This window comes from Vidua chalybeata, chromosome 7, assembly GCF_026979565.1.
Source record: "Vidua chalybeata isolate OUT-0048 chromosome 7, bVidCha1 merged haplotype, whole genome shotgun sequence".
Taxonomy (NCBI): domain Eukaryota; kingdom Metazoa; phylum Chordata; class Aves; order Passeriformes; family Viduidae; genus Vidua; species Vidua chalybeata.
The window spans coordinates 12,627,026-12,646,855 of NC_071536.1; the positions used below are offsets into that span (position 1 = coordinate 12,627,026).

At 38.8% G+C, this 19,830-nt stretch overlaps 1 protein-coding gene across 1 annotated transcript in view; it reads left to right on the forward strand.

Moving 5' to 3' along the window:
• Positions 1–19,830, forward strand: part of BMPR2 (bone morphogenetic protein receptor type 2) — a 105,747-nt gene that overhangs the window by 53,404 nt on the left and 32,513 nt on the right. The gene's annotated exons all lie outside the window — the stretch shown is intronic.

The following is a 19,830-nucleotide window of genomic DNA, read 5'->3' on the forward strand; positions in this document are numbered from 1 at the left end:
TTATTACAAAATCAGCCTACCATACAGATCCAAATCAAGGAATCAGACCCCTTAACCTGGTATGACAGAAGCAAGATCATAATTAGCAGGCACACCGCTTCACTGTGTTCCAGAAGTTAAGAAGCTGTAAAGAAGCTGAGTTAGTGTCCTAATCTAAACATTTGGATAGCCTTTTCTAAATAAGAATTGTGAAAGGGAAGTTGAATAAAGTTAGGTATGTAAATGGAGGCACAACTGTTCTGTATGTCAAGAGTTCTTTTTTGGTGGAAAGTATTTTGTGAAATGAAGGTGTATAATTGGATAGCATTTACAGCTGTAGAATGCAAGAAGAGTAGTATATGTTTAGGAATGATAGTATTTGAATTAACTTCAGTGTGAAGATGCTGATGCCTATCACTGGTGCTTTCAAAAGTGACTGTAGGGTCTGGTATTTGTAAGGAAGTTGGATCAAAATGAGGGTTTGGTTTGGCATGCTAAAAACCAGCAGTCTTTAACTTGGAAAGTGTGTACAATATGAATGGGTAAAGAAAGTTGGTAAAACATGCTGCCTTTTGGTTGACAGTACTGTTTGTAGAACCAGTAAACAATCACCATTTGGAATCAGTGTCACTGTGCAGTGCAGAACAAACTCTGCTTGACTTTGGTAAGAGTCATCAGATTGGGCTCCCCAAATGTGATTGGAGTTAGTGTTGTTCAGAGAAATTAGACAGGAGGAAAAACAGGTGTAAAGGTAATTCCTTGTCCCTTTCAGTCCCCCCAAAACAGGAAGACCAGGCTCTTACAAAATGAGTTGTGCTTGTTCTTCTCAGAGGATAAAAATTACAAGCTGAATTAATTCAGTGATAAGATCTTCAAATAATTTTAAATGGAATTTTTGATACCAAAAGATCCATCTTGACTTCCAAAGGGGGGGGGAGGTGGATTAAATCTGTAACACAGTCCTTAATTCACCCAACTGTAATTGAGTGCTGCAGCATACATTTCTACTGACTCAAACTGTTCTGTGTTATTGTGTCACCTTCCATTTTCATAATAGGCAAATTTGGCTTTAGGCAGAAGCACAAGCAAAGTAGGTTGCTTCGGAGCACAGTTGTCTGTCTGCTTTGACTGGGTTAAGAGATAGAAATGGCCATTCCAGCAGCAAGGATGGCCTCATTTGCCAGTCTGGTGTTTTATTTGTGAAGCTCTACCATTGCTGCATCTGACAGATGGGGCTGCTCCTGGCTGTCCATATCCAGCACTCTGGTAGCACTCTGGAGGTCCAGGATACTTGAGAAAGCTGCAGGGGTGAAAAAGCAGGGAGGCTGCAGCACACAGACCCCTCCAATGTTACTGACCCACATTCTGAGTGGTGGAGTGTTCATGGTCTCTCAGCTCCTTCCAGAACCCATTTTGGTGCTCTAAGTTTATGTTTTGGCACATTAAGTACAGAATTCTTGCTTTGGCAAGGTTGATTTTTTATAGAATTGTTGGGAAGCTTTGTATTAGCTACTGGATATCTTTCTTGGGCACTCTTCCAGCCTTTCTGTTATAGCTGCCAGAATGCTGTAAGGACATTAGCAAGGTTAGCTGCGCAGGCTGTGGCAATCTGTGTTACCATACCTTTTAGATTATTAAATTGAACAGGTCACAGTCACATGGGAAATCTTCTGCAGAAGGTTATTTCACTACAGCCTGGGAACTGTAAGAGCATTATTTTTCGTCTGTATTTTTGATAAATAGTTCTTGAATGGCCCAAAGTAAGGTATGAGACCTCCTAGATCCTGGAAATTTTGAAGTGGAGGTGACTGGTGTACAATTATGTGCAGCCTGAATTCATACAATTATGAACTTAGCCAACAGTTAACTAAGTATTTGTAAATGTTTTTCTTCTCATTTCCAGTAAAATTATACAGAATAAAAAGTTTGTGGAATGACAAGTAGAAATTCAGCTGTAGTTTAAAAACGAATGGAGCCTGAATACCTTGCTGATGAACCTAATCACTTTAAAGCTTAATTTTTAAGGAAAATTGCGCTTGTTCTTTTAAAAATGTTTCCTTGCAACCATATGAAGGATCTGTGGAGACAGCAGAATACTGTTAGGCCCTTGAGCTAAATCCATTCAGAAAAATAATGGAGGAATAAAATAATTACTTTATACAATCTTTTGGTTGCCATTTTTCTATGATACTTAACAATGGTGTGTTGAAAGATACAGCTAGACGATAAATGATTCAAGAAGACAAAATTAAGTTAAGATCTTAATACATTAGATATACCAAATTATCATTGTCGTAACATATAGCAATTAGAAAAATTAAGTGTAACATTTAAGATAATGTGAATGTTGTTTTTAGGATGTCAAAATATTTATCTCTCAACTGTATCTGTAGAACAGAACAGCTTGCTTTTTTAAAAAAAAATATGTTTGATTAGGGTATAAATACATGTAATCCAACCTGTCTTGTAACAAAATTTTTATAAAAATGAAATATAAGATTGAGGACAAACAGGTTCTTGAAACCTGAAATTTAATCCTTACTGCTTCCTAATGTGCAGCTGGTAATTTAAAACAATCGTACATCTGAGTAGTCATAATATTCATCTCTTCTATCTTAAAGATAATCCAGGCAGATTTGAGTAGCTGTTGGTTGCTAATCCCTGCAGCTAGAATTTTGCAAATACTGTTTGATGGGTGATAGTCTAGAACCCACAGTCTGGAGGTATTAAAAAGGCAGAGATGAAGATAGCTGTATCCTGATGCCAGAAGTAGTGGATGTAGAATGGTGTCTGTTTCTGATTACAAGACTTGCCTGTGGAGTTTGGAGCTACTCAAATGCAAACATTCAGAAACAACCACTTGTCCTCTATCCTTAACTTGCACTTTTGGGGAAAGATGTACTTTCTTTTTCTGTGATAAATCACTCATGGATAGATTCACTGTTCTTCCATCTTACATTTTCACAAAAAATTGACCAAAAATATTCCATCTGAACTTCAGCCAGTGTACTCATATACCTCTTAACCCTATCTAAAAGGGGTATGGCTTCCTGGGTCAGTGTTTTGAGATGTGTTTACTTCGTTGGCCTTGTCAAATATTCAATTTGACATGCTAGATATCTGCCTGTTACGATTCCAGAATGCTTCCTAAATTCTGAGACTGTTTCGAAGACAAATTTATTAGTTCCTCAATCATTCATAATAGCCAGTTAAATAGAAATTAAGTAGCTAAAGACTTAAATGATCTCTCTTGTTGGTCATGGATATATTGCTGTAATGAAACATTCACATTAAAATAACATCAAGTTGAAAGAGCAATTTTTAATTATTTTTTTCCCTCAAGGCTGCTTCCTGGTGCTGCAAATAAATTAATGTAGCAGCAACCGAGTGTTAAGAATGTCTTTTTCTATGACAGGTGATGTATTTGTGTGATATGTGGAAAAAAATCCCTGGCAGCAACAGTTGAGCAGTTACTGGTACATGTGGTTGAATATTATATAGGGTTTCCATCTCATAACAGCTAATGGTGGCTGCAATTTTTAGAGGATTTAGGAAACCTCTGTTAAATAAGATCACTGAGTTGTGGATAGAAAGTGACCACCTCAAGCAGTCAAGGAAGTTATTCTTCACTCTGAAACACTGATAACAGGCTTATCTTTCCAGTGTAACATTCTTGTGTCTCTTTGCCAGCCTTCTTGCTATGTATATGAAATAGGTATGTAAAAGTCTGTCTTGAAGTGCTCATGTAATTGTGTGGAAACTTTGACAAAAGTTATCATGAAAAAAAAAAAAGTAATTACTAATGTGTGTGGCTGGGACAGGTTAATTATGGTGGTAATGAGATAGTTTTCATTTAACTATTGTTTTTGAGATGCAGCAGTTAGACTCATGTAGCTGTGGGCACGTGGCCTAATCTAACTCCCACTGAAGCTGAATTAGATCATGTCAGGCTAATTTTGGAAAGTTGTAACCCTGTTCACTCTCAGTTGTCTTGAACTGCTTGTTCTGGAGAACAGCATCTGATATTAATTTATAATTGAAATGCATTTACTTCAGCTGGTTTGCAGCACCTGATCAGCTACGTTTGTAGCTGATGTTTAAGCAGGTCTTTCATTTCTGATCTTCCTAATCTAAAAAAACCCTCTGTAAATAAGCTTTTTCCTTCATGTGCATTATTCTTTTTGTTTTCAGGTGATTTAGATGTAAAGAGGAAATTACAAACCTTTGCAAGGTGGCAGATTTCAGGTTTTAAAAGATGAAGGTGGGAGTGATCTACATGAGGATTAAAATGTGTACCCTTGAAAGGACTGGGAGTCAGTCAGGCACCTTCAGTGAGGAGAGGAGGCATTCTATGTCGTTAATGCACCTTCACTGTGTTATAAGGCAGGGGATGAAATAGTAAGGCAGTAATTAAGGGCCTTAATATTTCCTAAAAAAAGAAATTTACTTTGAGACAGCTCAGCATTTGATGCAAGAGGATGGTACTGTGCCTCTGAGGAAGTTGCTTTAGGTTGCTGTAGAAAATGAAGTGGCTGAACTGCTGAAGGAGATACAGGTGAATGCGCATGGAGATTTCTGAGTATGTGTCTCTCTTAAAAGAGATTGTATGTGGAGCAGGTGGAAGAGGGGGAAAATGAAATGTAGGGCTTTTTTTAAACAATTCCTTAATATACTGGCTTCATTATGAAATATTTGGATTTTTAGCCAGCTGTTAACAAATGTGTATTTTCCTGAACCTTCAGTTGCCTTTCTGTCTAAAATGTAGTGGGGCATTTTTTGCCATTTATTTGGTTACAGGAAATTAATTAACCACGGATGGGGCTGTGACACTGGGTACACATTGCTACAAATGCTTAGTGATAAGATTTTGGAAATGTGGCCTAATTAAGGCTGTATCTTGTGTCATTGCAGCTGAGGGAAAAGTGGTGGTGCTGTGGATTAGGGTGGGGGAGAAAGAGTAGAAGTGAAAGTTTTTGCAGGAAGCAGTTTTAAAGCAATTGCTGGAGAAGGTTATTTAGAAATTGAAGTGAAAGCCTTAACTTCTGTAGAACCAATGCAATGTTTTGCAAGTCTCTCAAGATAACTGGTAATGCTTGTCGAGTAACTTCAGTTTCCCATTAAAACTGAATCTATCAAAAGCAGAATCTCTTAAAGATTGTTGGTAGCAGCACTTAAGCACTTCTAAGACATCAGTCTCCTGAGATTAAATTTGAATCTGTACTGAATTTAAAAGTAAAGCTTTGATGTGAAATTGGAGTCTTGCATATGAAATGTTAGCTGTGAAGGCAAAACATACTTTGGCAGAAAACTGTATGTGTAAATTTTTTCTCTTACAGAAACATTTAATCAGGAAGATGAAATTGAAGTGTTTTACTTGCACTGACAGTGAAATGTTTTGGAAATGTTTTTAAATTTCTGCTATGCACCAAGCCCACAAAATGCTGAAAACCATGTTAAAAGAGCAAACATGTTTGTTTGAAAAAGCAGAAACATTTCAAATATTATTTTTACAAAAACACCAATAACCCAAAACCCAAACACTTTTTTTTTTTTTTCCTTTTTATGAGTACATTCCTTACTGCTTTGTCAGACTCCCGTTGGAGCACACTTGATGGAAAGGTAGCTGCAGGAATTAGTAGTGCGTTGTGACGTGGAGGGCCAAGAACAAGGATCTTCAGCAAAGTTCTCTTAAAAATATGCTGGAATCTAAAAAGGGCTGGTTTTGGATGCAAGGTGGGATTTTTTCTGTATCTTGAAATTGCAATATAGTGTGTTTGTGAAGTGCTAGAGCTGTATTTGTGCTTTGTTTCAGAGGGCTAAACATTTTTCTTGAGTCCTTAGAGATTTCAATTCCTCAAGTGCGTGTGAGCATAACTTTTAGCTTATTTGTTTGATACAATTTTCTGATCTGCATCTTTGTCATCCTTGAAGTAGCCTGCTTGTTTCTAGTACTCCACAGCGAATATTTTATTCACATTTAAGATCTAAAATTAAGAAAAGAATCACAAATTTTTGTAATGTAATCACTGGTTTTGCCATCTTCAGTAATAGTGAAAACGTGCATTTTAAGTTACCCAATATCTGTAAATAAATGATTCACAGTCTTGTATCATGTGCAGTTCCTGAGGCACTAATTTGCATCTCAGCTGGAAGTTACTTGCTTATGTTTTATGCACTTCTAAGAGTTTAAAGATCTGCAAATATCTTTGGGTAATACAAATATAGTAAAGATACTGTTTCCATTTACTGGGAGTGCTGTGTACTGTCATACTTTTATATTCTTGTATAATACATTCAGTGTCATCATTAGCTGATACCTTTTGTGACAGTGTGCATTGGGGCTTTATTGTGAATGCCTTAGAGACACAAGGTAAAAGTAGATAAGGCTCCTAAGAATGATACTCTTTCAGAATGCATTAGTGGAAAGCTGGACTGTAAATAATAAAGGTAGCAGATAAGGAGTTGTTTTGCCTCATCTCAAGGCAAAGCGGAGAATAGACAAGGGTGCTATACTTTTATGGCTTTATTCACATGCTGCAATATGCAGTGTAATACATGTATGCAATAGCATCATTATTCTAAACAAACCCTACACTGCTACTTAATACAAATCATTTGAGAAATAGGAGCTCTCTGGAAGGCAGATTGACTATCAGTGCACTTTTGGGTGACATTATAGATTGATAGGCTTTCTGATGGTGAAAAGCTTCAGTAACTATTCCTCAAATATTTTAAAGCTGGGTGCTGTAAATTTTAATATTTCAGTGGGAGTTAAGACAACATCTCTGTGGAAGCATTTCTCCTTTAAAGACTTGTGAATTTTGTTTAGGTAACTCTGCTCAACAAAGCATACTCACTGAATTAGCCAAGATAGTGTACATTGAAGTCATTGCCAAACAAAATGGAAACACTGTTTATGTTTTGTGGATGTTCTGCTTGTCTGTGTCCCTGTGCTTTTTCTAATGTTTATTTTCACGTTGGCTCAACACTGGCTGTGTTGATCTCCTGCTTTCCCTGTCTTGTCATGCTAAAGGCTCCTTGCACTGAGCCAGAATGGCAGAAATGGCTGTGCACAGGCTGCTCAGTGGCTCCAGCTCCTGACAGAGGGCATTAGCTTCAAAATACTGCAGTTGTATCTCCCTGGGCAACCTGGAGCTGCTGGGCTTGCTGTGAACACTGTTTCTCATAACCCCCTTTGTCCTGCCATGTTACCCACAGAGCATTCCTCAGGATTTTTAGCATGGCTCTGCTCTGGTTTTCTTGAACAATTTTGCAGTGAATGGACTTAAGATTAAAAGGCACAAGAGCTCTGTGAAGTTTGGTTATAAAGCACTGCTAGGTGTTGCCAGCTACTACTAATAAATTCCTACCCTATGCCCAGCACAGTAATAGGCTTTGTCCTCAGACTACTGGCATAGTAAGAGGCAGACTTGGGGCTGGAGCTGTTAAGTGCAAAACAGAAGATCACTTATAAATATTGGGTTATTTGCTGTTCAGTGCTATTAGGCTCGTCTGTGCAGAACAGTGTTTACATCATGGAAAGCCTTTCATGTCTTTTTCTTCCTCCTTAATTAGACATTTTCAGTCTCACTTGTTTCTGTCCTATGTGCTAGTTTGCTGACAAAATCTGATTTTCTGTCACGGTTTTGAAATGGATACAGTTTATAAAGAAAGCTTTAGGTTCTTGGCATTTGACTTACTCTTAGAGTAACTTGTTAGCCCAGCTGCTTTTCAGTCTTACCTGAATTGCAGCTGTAGCTCAGCACAGTGCCTCAGAGGAGACTGAAAGTCCAGACAGACACTTAAAATATGTTGGCCCTTCAAAGTTGGTCATTAATCATGTTTCCTTATTGAGCCGTTTTTTAAATTTTTTTTTCTTTATCTGAAAAATAATGTGGTCCAGAAAATCCAGTACATTACTTAACATTGATTTCTGGCTCCTTTCCTTATGATATAGCATTCAGCGTGTCTTCAGAGAGAGTGCTATCTGGAGTAAAATGCTAATGACCTTTCAGTCTGGCACAATCCTAGGAGCTCTAGGTAAATAAAACATTTGGATTTTAACAGTTGATGTTGTTTCTAAGGACACTTGAATTACTTTTAGACAAAAGAGGTGGGGTTATGTAGGTTAGCTGCCAGGTGGCTCTTGTAGAGCAGAGGCTGGTGCAGAGCAGGCTGTGGGTGGAGATGGCAGCATTGCCCCCAAACCAGGGAGCAGAGGCTGCAGGTAGCACTGTGCTGGCTTGGATCTGGCTTGCAGGTGCTGCAGCCAGAGCCTGAACTTGAGGCTGTGCTTATCTTTGTATATATGCACTAAGTGACTCTCATTTGTGTGATTTGATTTCTTTCACAACTGTGCTGGTGGACCTTCTTCTGTTGGGAGCATAAAAAGGGTTGTGAGCTATACTTGATGCAAGCTGTGGATTGTCTCTTTCCCTTCATCCTTTCATCACATCAGACAAAATCTTTGCATGTGGATGGATATTTGGGATCAGTGTTTTAAATTAGTTTTCCTTACAAGGAAAGACTCATGTCCTTCTTATTAAAAGAGTGAATGGCAAATCAGATAAGTGCCTCAAGTGTTTGGATAGAATGTGTGACTAACTCTGGAATTCTGAATGTGAAGTGTCATAACTGGGCATCTAGCTCCTGACATATGTCATCCTGGCTATAGATATCTCCATTATTTCTGAAGAACTGAAATGTCAGGGTTGTTTTGAAGTTGCCTGAGGTGATCTATTGGCTGCTGGCTAACAGAACACATGAGCTTGAAAAACAGACTTCAGAGCATCCAGGTGAGCCAGTACAAGCCAGGAAGCATCGCATCAGTGTGCTGCTGGTCACATTACCCCTGATTACACACCAATTGCAGGTTTTTTAAAGCTGTAATTTCCAAGATGGAGTAACTACTATTGTTGCTGTCCAAATGGAGGATGATGGCAGTATATTCACTAAAGTCTTGGTGAAGTGTCCTGTGGATATAAGTGTACTTAAACAGGGATTCAAGTTGATACCAGTCTGTTTACATGTGTGTTGGTTGTATAATGAAGAAAGCTTACTGTGGCTAATAGGTCAGACTAGGATGTGGTGAGTTCCTGGAAAAGTTATAAGGAGACCTAAATGAAGTTATAAAGAATAGACTTCCTCAATCCATAACTACTTTTGTATGCCCATACTCAGTATTACTTTGTGTCTTTTTATTTTATCTTGGTATTTTGTAGTGTTACTTTTCTTAGTCATACTGCAGTTTTATTTTCTTTCTGTGATAGGTTTGGGAATCTTCCTTCCTTCCTTCCTTCCTTCCTTCCTTCCTTCCTTCCTTCCTTCCTTCCTTCCTTCCTTCCTTCCTTCCTTCCTTCCTTCCTTCCTTCCTTCCTTCCTTCCTTCCTTCCTTCCTTCCTTCCTTCCTTCCTTCCTTCCTTCCTTCCTTCCTTCCTTCCTTCCTTCCTTCCTTCCTTCCTTCCTTCCTTCCTTCCTTCCTTCCTTCCTTCCTTCCTTCCTTCCTTCCTTCCTTCCTTCCTTCCTTCCTTCCTTCCTTCCTTCCTTCCTTCCTTCCTTCCTTCCTTCCTTCCTTCCTTCCTTCCTTCCTTCCTTCCTTCCTTCCTTCCTTCCTTCCTTCCTTCCTTCCTTCCTTCCTTCCTTCCTTCCTTCCTTCCTTCCTTCCTTCCTTCCTTCCTTCCTTCCTTCCTTCCTTCCTTCCTTCCTTCCTTCCTTCCTTCCTTCCTTCCTTCCTTCCTTCCTTCCTTCCTTCCTTCTATATTGAATTAGCTGTTGTTGATATATACCATTCACTATTATTTTTGTTTTTTTGTAATTAAATTTACAAATTTATTTTGTATTTAATAAATAAAAAGAATGTTTATTATATATGGTTTATTTTATAAATAAAATGAATGAGGTGTTGCTATGGACACTAATACATAAGCATTAGAGTTGGGACACCAAGTGTTGTGTTTATTTTTGTGTGTGACAGAGACCTTTTTTCCCTTGCTGCAATTCTCATTAGGACTGAATTTTGTGGTAGGAGATTGGATGTTTCATGTCAGCTGTTAGAGGTCTGCAGATTTTTTTTGTTCTATTTTAGCTTCCATGTTTTCAATATCAGAATAGGGATTGATCTTTCAAAAAACCAAACATCAAATTTATTTAGGTAGTCCATACATTTCTTTCTCAGAAGTCCTGGTTTATTTATCAATGTTTTATTTTTGGGATACTAAGATGTTTTGTTCTGTAACACATTTCTTAATTTGAAAGAAATCAATATATTAATTGGCTTTAAAATATAACTTACTGAGTTTCACCCTGTTTCAGTTTGTGTAGTATACTTCCATGCAGAATCAATTAATGGAAAAACATTTGCTGTATGTCTGATATGTCTGGGGGGGAGTTAGGAATTCAATCTTTAAGGGCAAGGAATGTACTGAAAAAGGGAACTGTGAAGATTTTCCATTACCTTTGCTTTCTTTTTTTTAATTGTGCTTGAGCTTTTTTCTCTTATATTGAAGTAGAAAGATTTGTAATTTTCTGAGAGATGTGAGGAAGGACTTCTTTTTCTAAGATAGTAATATTAAGTTGCAGTGAGATAGGAGTTTGTGATCCAATTCTTTTAAATTCCTTTGAGATTCCAGTGAGGTGGACTCAAATGTTTAATCGCTACAGTTTTATGCATTTCTTTGAAAGGTTGAGCCTACAAAATACTGCATATATGTTTCTTGGGATTGCTATTTCCTAAAGGTTTCTGGAGTACCTGTGAATGATATTATACAGCTTTTGACTTTGGCCTGGATTTTTGCTTTCCCTCGGCCTGGTGGCATGAGGCTCATTTAGAATCTGCTTGCAGGCCTGTAAGTATTTTCTGAGACTAGCAAAAAATTCCGTGTTTCAGACATTCATATTGACGTAAAACTATATATAGTTTGAGCAAGAGTGTAAGGTATCCTTGCAGCCTGTGTGAAAACACTTCTCACTTTCATAATGCTAGAACAGGAAATACAAGTGTTAGAGCTTAGCAATGAAAGTGATTTTTTTTCCCCCTATGCCAAGTAAAAATATTTATTTTTCTCTTATTTCTTTTTCCTCTTTGAGTTGTGGCTCAGTGCCCTGTCTATCGATTTGTTCACAAACTGGATATGTCTGTCTGAAGGAATACACTGCTGATAAATGTTCTAAACAGCTGAACCAACAATATGGAGCCACTGCAATCATTTTTGCTTGGTTGTAGCTCTGCTTCTCCTATTAAAGCATTAACCTGCTCTAAAAGTAGTGATGCATGTAGAAATAGAGCTTTAAACCCCAATAAATTAGTACTAGTGTAATAAAACAGAAGCACAGTCTTTATGTATGTATTCCTTTGACCTGGGGGGGTTTTCTCTTTAAGAAAACTAAAACCAGTATAATACACACATAAAAACTTCAAAAAGAAGCAAAACCCAAATCCACCCCCCCACTCCCCAATAGAAAAACCAGACAAAATAACCCCCAAGTATGGAGACAATATCCACATTCACACCAACATGAACTCCTGACAGGGTAGACATTCAAACTGCAGCAAATACAAATTGGTTATATTCGAGCTGTGGTTCTGTTTTTCTCCATGTCTGTTCTCTGAGGATAATTGCAGTGACTAAGGCAAAATGGATGATGCTGAACCACAGTGAATTGCACTGAGCAGTGTTCTTCCTTTGGATGCAGGTCCAGACACCGCTGTTTCACCGTGCTGTGGGAAAGCAGAAAGAACTTGGTGAAAACTTACTGCAAATTAAGGCATGGAAAGCCACAGAAATCAGTGACAGATGAACATTAAGAAAATATTTTAACTGGTTTTTTTTGAGAAGTTTTTTAAATGAGTCTGAAGAGTCACTTGAATTTCTCAGCACAGTCCTGCCCTTGTTACCTGCAGGTGAGGCTGGGCTGTGCCCCCCACGGTGGGTTTGGGTGAGCAGAGCTGCTCACTCCTGTGTGAGACACTCCCAGCTACAGAGCCATTCATAGCATGTCTGCAGTAAACTAAAGCTGTGTGTGGGTGAAATAAGTACAGACTGCAGCCCAGGAGCATTACACACCTCTGCGTGCTGTGCCAGGCACTTGGGGAGTGCTGTCCCCAGGCCCTGCCAGCCCTGCTCAGGCTGGCACAGGGAGACAGAGCCAAGGGAGGTATAGGCTGTCCCTGCTCAGCTTTGGAGGGTTAAATAGGAAGCTTCGGTCTGGCACGAAGAGAATGGTTAGTGAGTAAGAGCAGTGGGAGAGAGTACATCAAGGAAAAGGTTTGAAACTAATTTGAGCTTTCAGTGTATAGCTCAGGTGTGCTAACATTACTTTTCCTTTTTTTTTCTACACTTAAATGTTATTTTCAGAAAGGTTAGTTGGTTTGGGGTTTTTGGGGAGGGGGCTTTCTTTTGCTTGGTGTGGTTTTGCTTTTATTATTTCAATTAGAACTGTGAACAGCAAGCTCTTTGGAGGGGGGAAGATTTTAGTAATAGTCTTAAAATGTTAGAGCCCTGTGATGAAGACAATAATAATTAAATATCGCTAATGGAGGGAAAATGCATAACTAATGAATCCTTGATTTCACTAGATATTCCAGAATAGACCAAGTGAAATAAGGTACTAAAGATACCAGTCTGAGCAGGTTCTCCCAGCTCTGCTGAGCTTGATCCTACACTGAGCTGGTGTGTAATCTGTAGTAGACTTCTCAGAGCAGGGAGTGGAGGTGAGCACAGTCCTACATTTAAGAAAACTCTGGCTGTGTGGTCATTATGCCATGATTGCTGTGGAACAGAAGTTTCCTGTTGTATGAGGGCACAAAGCACGAAGTATTTGATTAGCTGAGATCGTGTGTCACCTAAATGTTCATCAAGGACATGTTCATTTTATGTCTGCACACTTACATGTGAGTTGGTAGGTGGACATAAGCAGGTAAATTTAGAGCTTTTTCTAGGTTTTTTCTACCTGTTTAAGAATTGAAATTACCACTTTTTAGGCATTTATAGTGCATATGCCAAACCTGATGAGTAGCCTAGCACATCTGATGCCAGAAGCATGACATGAATTTCTTACACTGTCTTTGTAATCATTGTAATGGGTTTTGTCTTATTCCCAAAAGTGCTGTTGGCACAATGCTGGCCCGTGTTACGATAGAGCCCTTGACATGAGATTGGAAGGCAGGCTTTTCCATTCTTTCTAGATGGTTATGGAATGAAACAGTTACCAGGTAGGTGCAGGTTTTTCTGAGAGGCAAATATGTTCTTGCACATGCCATCAGCTTCTACCTGTAATGGAGCTATGTTTTGATTGTTTGGTAGAAATGTGGTCAAGTACTTGACAACTTTGTGTATTTTTGCAGTGAACTGGGCTCCTGAGAGACCTTTCCAGGTGTTGAAATCTTCCAGGAAATGGCAATTTAGAAAGAAAAATAGAAAGTGTGTTGTGTAAGCATCGTGGAACTCACAGAACACTTGGATTTCCTTTTCTGAAGGATAGATTGGGAACTAGAACTCTTGTCTGAAACAATAATAGGACAATATCTGTTCAGAGGCATAACTGGTATGATTACCTGTGAGTTGTTAGAAGGAATAAGGAAGGAAAAAAAGGAAAGAAAATCCCAACTACAAAACCATAGTTAAGGCTGAAAGCATGAAGTTGATTTGCAATCACAAATCCTCATTTTTGTCCTGGGTATGTATTTTCACTTTGATGAAGCTTACAGAGTTGCATATTCTGAAATCTAGACTAGTGGTGGAGGGTATCTTAAATTTCAAGTGACCAAACAAGGATGTGTTAAAAGTGTCTTCAATGAAGTGTAGAAATGCTTTGATGGTGACCAGTTGGGAACCAGAAGAACCATTTGAAAACTCTGCCTGTGACTGCATATATTTTGTGATGTGTTAAAGAGGGAGCACCTGTCAGAAAGGAGTTTGTCTCAAGTTTAATTTTGGTTTTTTTTGTTTAGCAAAAAAAGATTTTCTACTTACTTAATGGGACTTGAGGTTTCTGCCTTTCATTTAATAGGATTTCATGGTATGGTCAGGATTTGAGTAAATTAGCTTGACAGGGAACTTCTTTATATTAATTTTTAAAAGGCTACTTTTCCCATTCTAATTTCTACAGTATCTGTGTGAATAAGTGTCTTGTGAAGGTACCAGTTTTAGACTTACAGTTTAATTGTACAGCATCATTAAAACAGCTGAAACCAATACTCAGGGCTGTGACCAGTTCAGGAATTGATTTTAAAAAGTTTTTATTACATGGAAAATATAAAGTAGAAGAGTTAGAGAAGCTATATCATTCAATATATAAGTTTTATTCAGTCTGTGAAATTCAACTAGCAATCATGCAGATTCCAACATAGTTTGCAAGTAATTTCCATAGGATTATGAAATGTCTCCTCATGACCTATTCAGATTTGTGTTGAAATATTTATTCCTGGTTTGAAACAAGTTTGTTACTGTAGGGCAGACAGAACATGTTATACAAGAGAAGTCAGCTGTAACATGAATTGATAGCTTTGATGCCAGCCTTTGTACTTGATTGATGTATATTTATTTTGGCAGGGATGTTGCCTTAGATATGGTTCTTCCTCCCCTCCTGTGGTCTCCCCGTTGGCTTCTGTAGCCTGCTCGCAGCTCAGCACAGCCGCGGTTGTGCAGCGCAGCTGTCGGGCACCACTGGGCTGGAACAGCACCTGGGAGTAGGAGGCAAGGGATGCCCGAGCTGGCACTTGTGCTGCAAGAGCTGAACATCAAACGATGTCTGTATTTCATCTGAAATCAAGTACTTAGATCTGTAGAGGGATTTTGCATAAGTGCAAACTAAGGATTGCTATTTATCATTATTGCCTTTTTCATCTTCGTGCTATTTTAAAGTAATCAGAATAACCTTTGAAGTTAGAGGAGGTACTGTTTTTCCCATTATATAACTAGTTAACATAAAGCACTAAGAAGCAAAGTAACCTACCTAAGATCAGGCTGTTGTGTGTCAGAGCCAGAAACACAATCTAAGTTTCTCTTTGTTTTATATTTCAAGTTCTGGAAATTTTTTCTTTCCTTTAGGAAAAGAAAATGCATTTACACATATTGTGTGCCCTCATAAAAATGCAGTTTTCTGTTTGAAGAAGGTCACTCCAGCTGGTGCCTTGGAAACAGAAGCTGTGTGGCAGAGGAGACTATTGATTTTGCTGGGGTCCTCGGGAGGTTAAAGCCTTTCTCCTCTCTGGCCCTCTCACTGTGTCAGCTCCTGCCCTACCGAGTGCTGGCCCTGTGGCTGCTTCCTCCTCACGGGCTTGTGAGGTTCCCACAGCTTTTCTGTCCTTTATTTCCTTCTGTTTGCGGATGTCCCCACATAGCTTCATCTCATATCGGTGAAGTGTCTTTGAGAGAGAGGTTCTTCCTGCCTGGAAACCATCTGAATCTCCATTGAAGCAAGGACAGTAGAGGGAAATAGCCCTTGCTAAGGCCTCTCAGCTGGGAAGGAGAGGTGGCTTTCAGCAGGAGCCAGGAGAGGTTTGGCTGCTCCGTTGCCCTTCTCTGCTCACTGACACAGGGGCGAGCAGTGTCCTCAGGGATGGCCTGTGCTGGATGTGACCTAGCGAGGAACAGGACTGAGACTCTGAGACACTGATGCAGACTGAGAGAGACTGCCAGCAGTCCTGGGGAAGAGAAGGGGAGATGCTGTTCACTGTGTTCTGCAGGCGCCCTGGAGTGAGATAGGAGGAGGAATTCTGTCTGATCCCAACTTTCTGCTTCATCACTCAGTTCCTCCTAATAACCATTTCATCTGGGACATACCTGGTAAGACCAACCAGTATGACACTAGAGCATAGAGAAATGTAATGATTATTTTCATCTTAAAATTACGGAAGACTTCTAAAATATTTCTGAAGTCCCAGAAAAAGCATTTGCTAAAGTTAGAAATTATATGGCCATGTAGAGAAGATGATTGGGGAAAACAAGCAAGTAAGTAGGTAGGATTAATGGGAAAATGTGTCCCATGTACATTCATGTTACATTCTCCTTCTAAACCATGATAGCAAGAGCTAGAGCAGATATGTACCTTTTGGCATACTACAGGCATTGTCTGAATTTGTATTAGCCAGACAAACAATCTTTTACTGACTGTGAATGTTTCTAAAATATCAGACAAGTTTAACTCACAACTCTGTAGTGTAAGCCTTCAAATTTAAATTCACAAAACCTGTTATGTACAAGAATGTGCGCTCTACAGAGTTGTACTAGAAGTATAGAAATATGTTCTTGAATTAAAAAAAACAGGAGAAGTTAATTTTTAATACTAAAATACTTGCTACACTTGAGGATTACACTTGAGGATTACAGTATTAAGCTGATTTAGGGTATTACATCTGAAATACTAGGACGTAAACCAAACGTTTAAGGAAAGATTTTGTCAGAACTCGTTCTTACCTTGTTTGTATTGATCTTGGGCTTCTACTTTAAACAGGTTGGCTGCATAAAATTGTGCTATAATTCAGATTTCATTACATGCTTAGGGAACGGTTTTGGAATAAACACCCTGTACAATAATGTCCTTTAAATCAATTCATTCTTCATTGCCTGTTGCTAAGGTTGACAAGACAAAAAACCTGTTGCTGAAAGTCAGTGAGAGGTGTGCAGCTCTCCTGGCAGGACACGAGCACTCTGTGTTCCTGCCCACGCGGGAGCAGCACCACATCTCTGTGCCCTGACTGGGAGCAGAGGCACTGCCACTCCTTCAGGTGTGCCCAGCAGGAACCTGCTGGGACAGGCCCCAACATCCCACACTGCTTGGGCTTGGCTTTGCCACCGAGGAGAGGGCTGGCAAGGGGGGGGGGGCTGGGTTTCTCTAGGAGCAAGGGGAGCTGACTGGTGACTGACTGGTAGACAGCATTCCTGGGCTTCAGCACTCTTGAAGACATGAAAAATGCAGCACAATGGATCTGAGCTGCCTTTTCTGAAGGTTGTTAGCTCATCTGTATAAAAACAGGCGTTTTCAGTGTTTTGATGTAATTTTTTGGGCACTATTTTTAGTGACTGGGAACATTACAGACATGGAATATGTGGTTATTGAGCCTGTTGGAATTAAAATAACTTCAAATATCTTTAAAGAGGTTTTCTGAAGCACTAATTTTTTTCCATTGCAGCACATGTAGTTTTTGATTCAGTGCCTTACAGAGGCTGGAAGTGTGCCATATGTTAAAGCTGGTGTTACCGTTTGGTTTGATAAGCAGGAAGTCCTATTGGTCCAAGATTAATATAAGAGGATAATGTAAATGCTGTTTTCAGCCTTGTTATTAAAAAAACATTTTTCTGATTTTTGTTTCAATATGGAAGATGTCCCCAGTATGTTGTTAAGAGTTCAAATTAGGTTTCCATTTAGCTTGAAGGTAAGGTTGAGATATACTCAAAAACAGTTTGACTATAGAAGCAAGATACTTCTTTTATCTCTTTAGTAATCAAATATTTATTGGTATATAGGGAACTTCAGAAAGAATAACCTAAATTTAGTTTTGTATTAGGATTGCTCTTTATTTTACATACATCATTATTGTAAGGTTCTATTCAGAAGTGTTAGAAATTATACTGAAGATGCCTGAACTCCCAGAAGAAAAGGCAGAAAGAGAAGTTTTGTTGGGTCTTTATGAACTCATTAATTTTTTCTGCACACATGTGACAAGCTGCTAATTCACCTCTCTGTATCAAGTCATCAAAGAAAGAGCACTTAGGGATTTCATAACCCACTCTCCTGCCAAAGACATTACCACTCTTGCTTCATTTTTGAGTTTGATGTATCGCGGCAAACTTCAGCATTCAAAATGAACAAAAAAGACCAATCTGAACGCCCCAGCCTGGCTCCAGATTGGGTGCTTGGTGGCAGCCAGTACACCAGAGAAGGACAGAGGAGGGGAGTTGTGTTGGAGGGATTCTGTCTCTGGGACTGCCTGGTACTGCAGGAACCGTGAGGGAGTCCTCCTTTCAGAGACAAAGCTCACATCCAGATTGCGTTTTCCAGCAGCAGATTTTTGAAGAGAGGTCTGCCCACTGAAACTCTGCCATCATGGATGACTGGCTTCTAGCTATAGCAGGATTCCTCTGGAGCACATTATGGGAAATAAATTTTACAGCCCAAGCTGTATGATGTTTTGAGGCATTCACTGAGGAGGCAGATGGGATCGGTGAGGCATGAGTGCCAGGTTTTGATGTTACTGCAAGTCTCATGAGAGACTGGTGCTTTCTGACAGTCCAGGTTCCACACAGTGATTCAATTGTGTGAAAAGTGCATTAAAATTTTAGCTCTCCTGATGTGGAGAAAAATATGAAAAGATGTGTCATAAAGGGCACCTTATGACAATAAGTATATAAAATTTTATATAAAATGTTAAAATCAGTCAAATATGATGATGCTGAGTGCGAAGTGGAAACATATTGGTGACTGTTTAAATATTTTCTTCAAACACTAATGATTGGAAGCAAGTGCAAATTATCTGTTTCATCTAAGCCAATAGACTAGAAACCAGAGACCTGCTGTTAAGTCCAGGGAAAGTATCCATTTTCAGTTATGAAAAAAAACTGCCTTAGGGTTATACATTGGCAGGATTATTCTGTTAAAGAATGTTGCACCATCTACCACAAAAAATGCAGTTCCCATTGTGTTTTCCATCTGTGTGTGTGTGCACTGTGCTCTATCCTCTTCCATAGAAGTTACCTTGCTAACTTCATTGTGCCTTTAAGTGCCTCCAAAATTTTTATGTGAAAGAGTGGTTCCTTACCTTAACTTTGGTTTAAGTATTGAAGATGGTCATGTTGATAACATTTTGTAGTCCACTACAAAATTCAGACATGGATCTTAATTTTATTAATAATTTGTCAAATGCTTACAGAAAGATGGAACCTTACCTCTTATACATGGGTTCATAAAGCAGAATTAGTGTAATAGTTGTTTTAAAACATGCACCTGTAAAAGCTTAGGTCAGCAGCAGAAGTTGTTAGGAAATGATATTTTTTCCTTTCATCATTCTCATCTATACATAGATTTAATAGAAAATTTGGAACAGCTCCTGCTGGAGTTTATTTAAATGTCTGTAGACCATAATGTAAAGGTATTCCAACTTTTTAGCTCCAGCTCAACTAAAAATATAGGTTTAAATGCTTTTAATTAAATCGGTGTAGATGGGACTTTTGTTTTCATTATATGATAATCTGTCTTATGTCCCTGGTATCTAAAAGGCTACTAAAGTTTTTTGTTTGGTTGGTTGGTTTTTTGTTTTGTTTTGTTTTTTTGGGGGTGTTTTTTTTGTTTGTTAAAATTCTCTACTTCCTTTTTTCCTTACATGTTTTGTTCCCTGTACTAAATGAATTTAAGATTTACATAAAATAGTTTGGGTTATTCTGGCATAGTGTTTATATTGGAGGCTTTCTTGTCATTTGCTCTAATGTGATGAAGACTGTACTCTCTTGCTGCAGGACAGTGGCTCGGGAATGAAGCAGTGGTCACTTGGTCAGAAAGAAATGTTGATTACTGTCCAGAAAGGAGGAGAGGAAAAAAGACCTTATGAGGTGTTTTGATTCGGTTGGAATGTGCTGCTATAATGCAGTAAGGGGTGCATATTTTACTAGTTGTGGATAATTCCGAGGACATGTTTGATACAAGCTTTGTGTAGACAAAACAGATAAACAGATTATGATTGAGGTCTGTGGGCCCTTGGGAAAGATTGCTAATTGTATGTTTTTTCAAAGGATCAAGATCTTATCAATATCATGAAAATTGTGCAGGGCTACTGGGAAAAGAAGTGTGACTTTAAAAGCAAGTTGAATTAAATATATTTGAAAGGCCTCTTTCTGATCTGCAGAGCATATTTGCAGT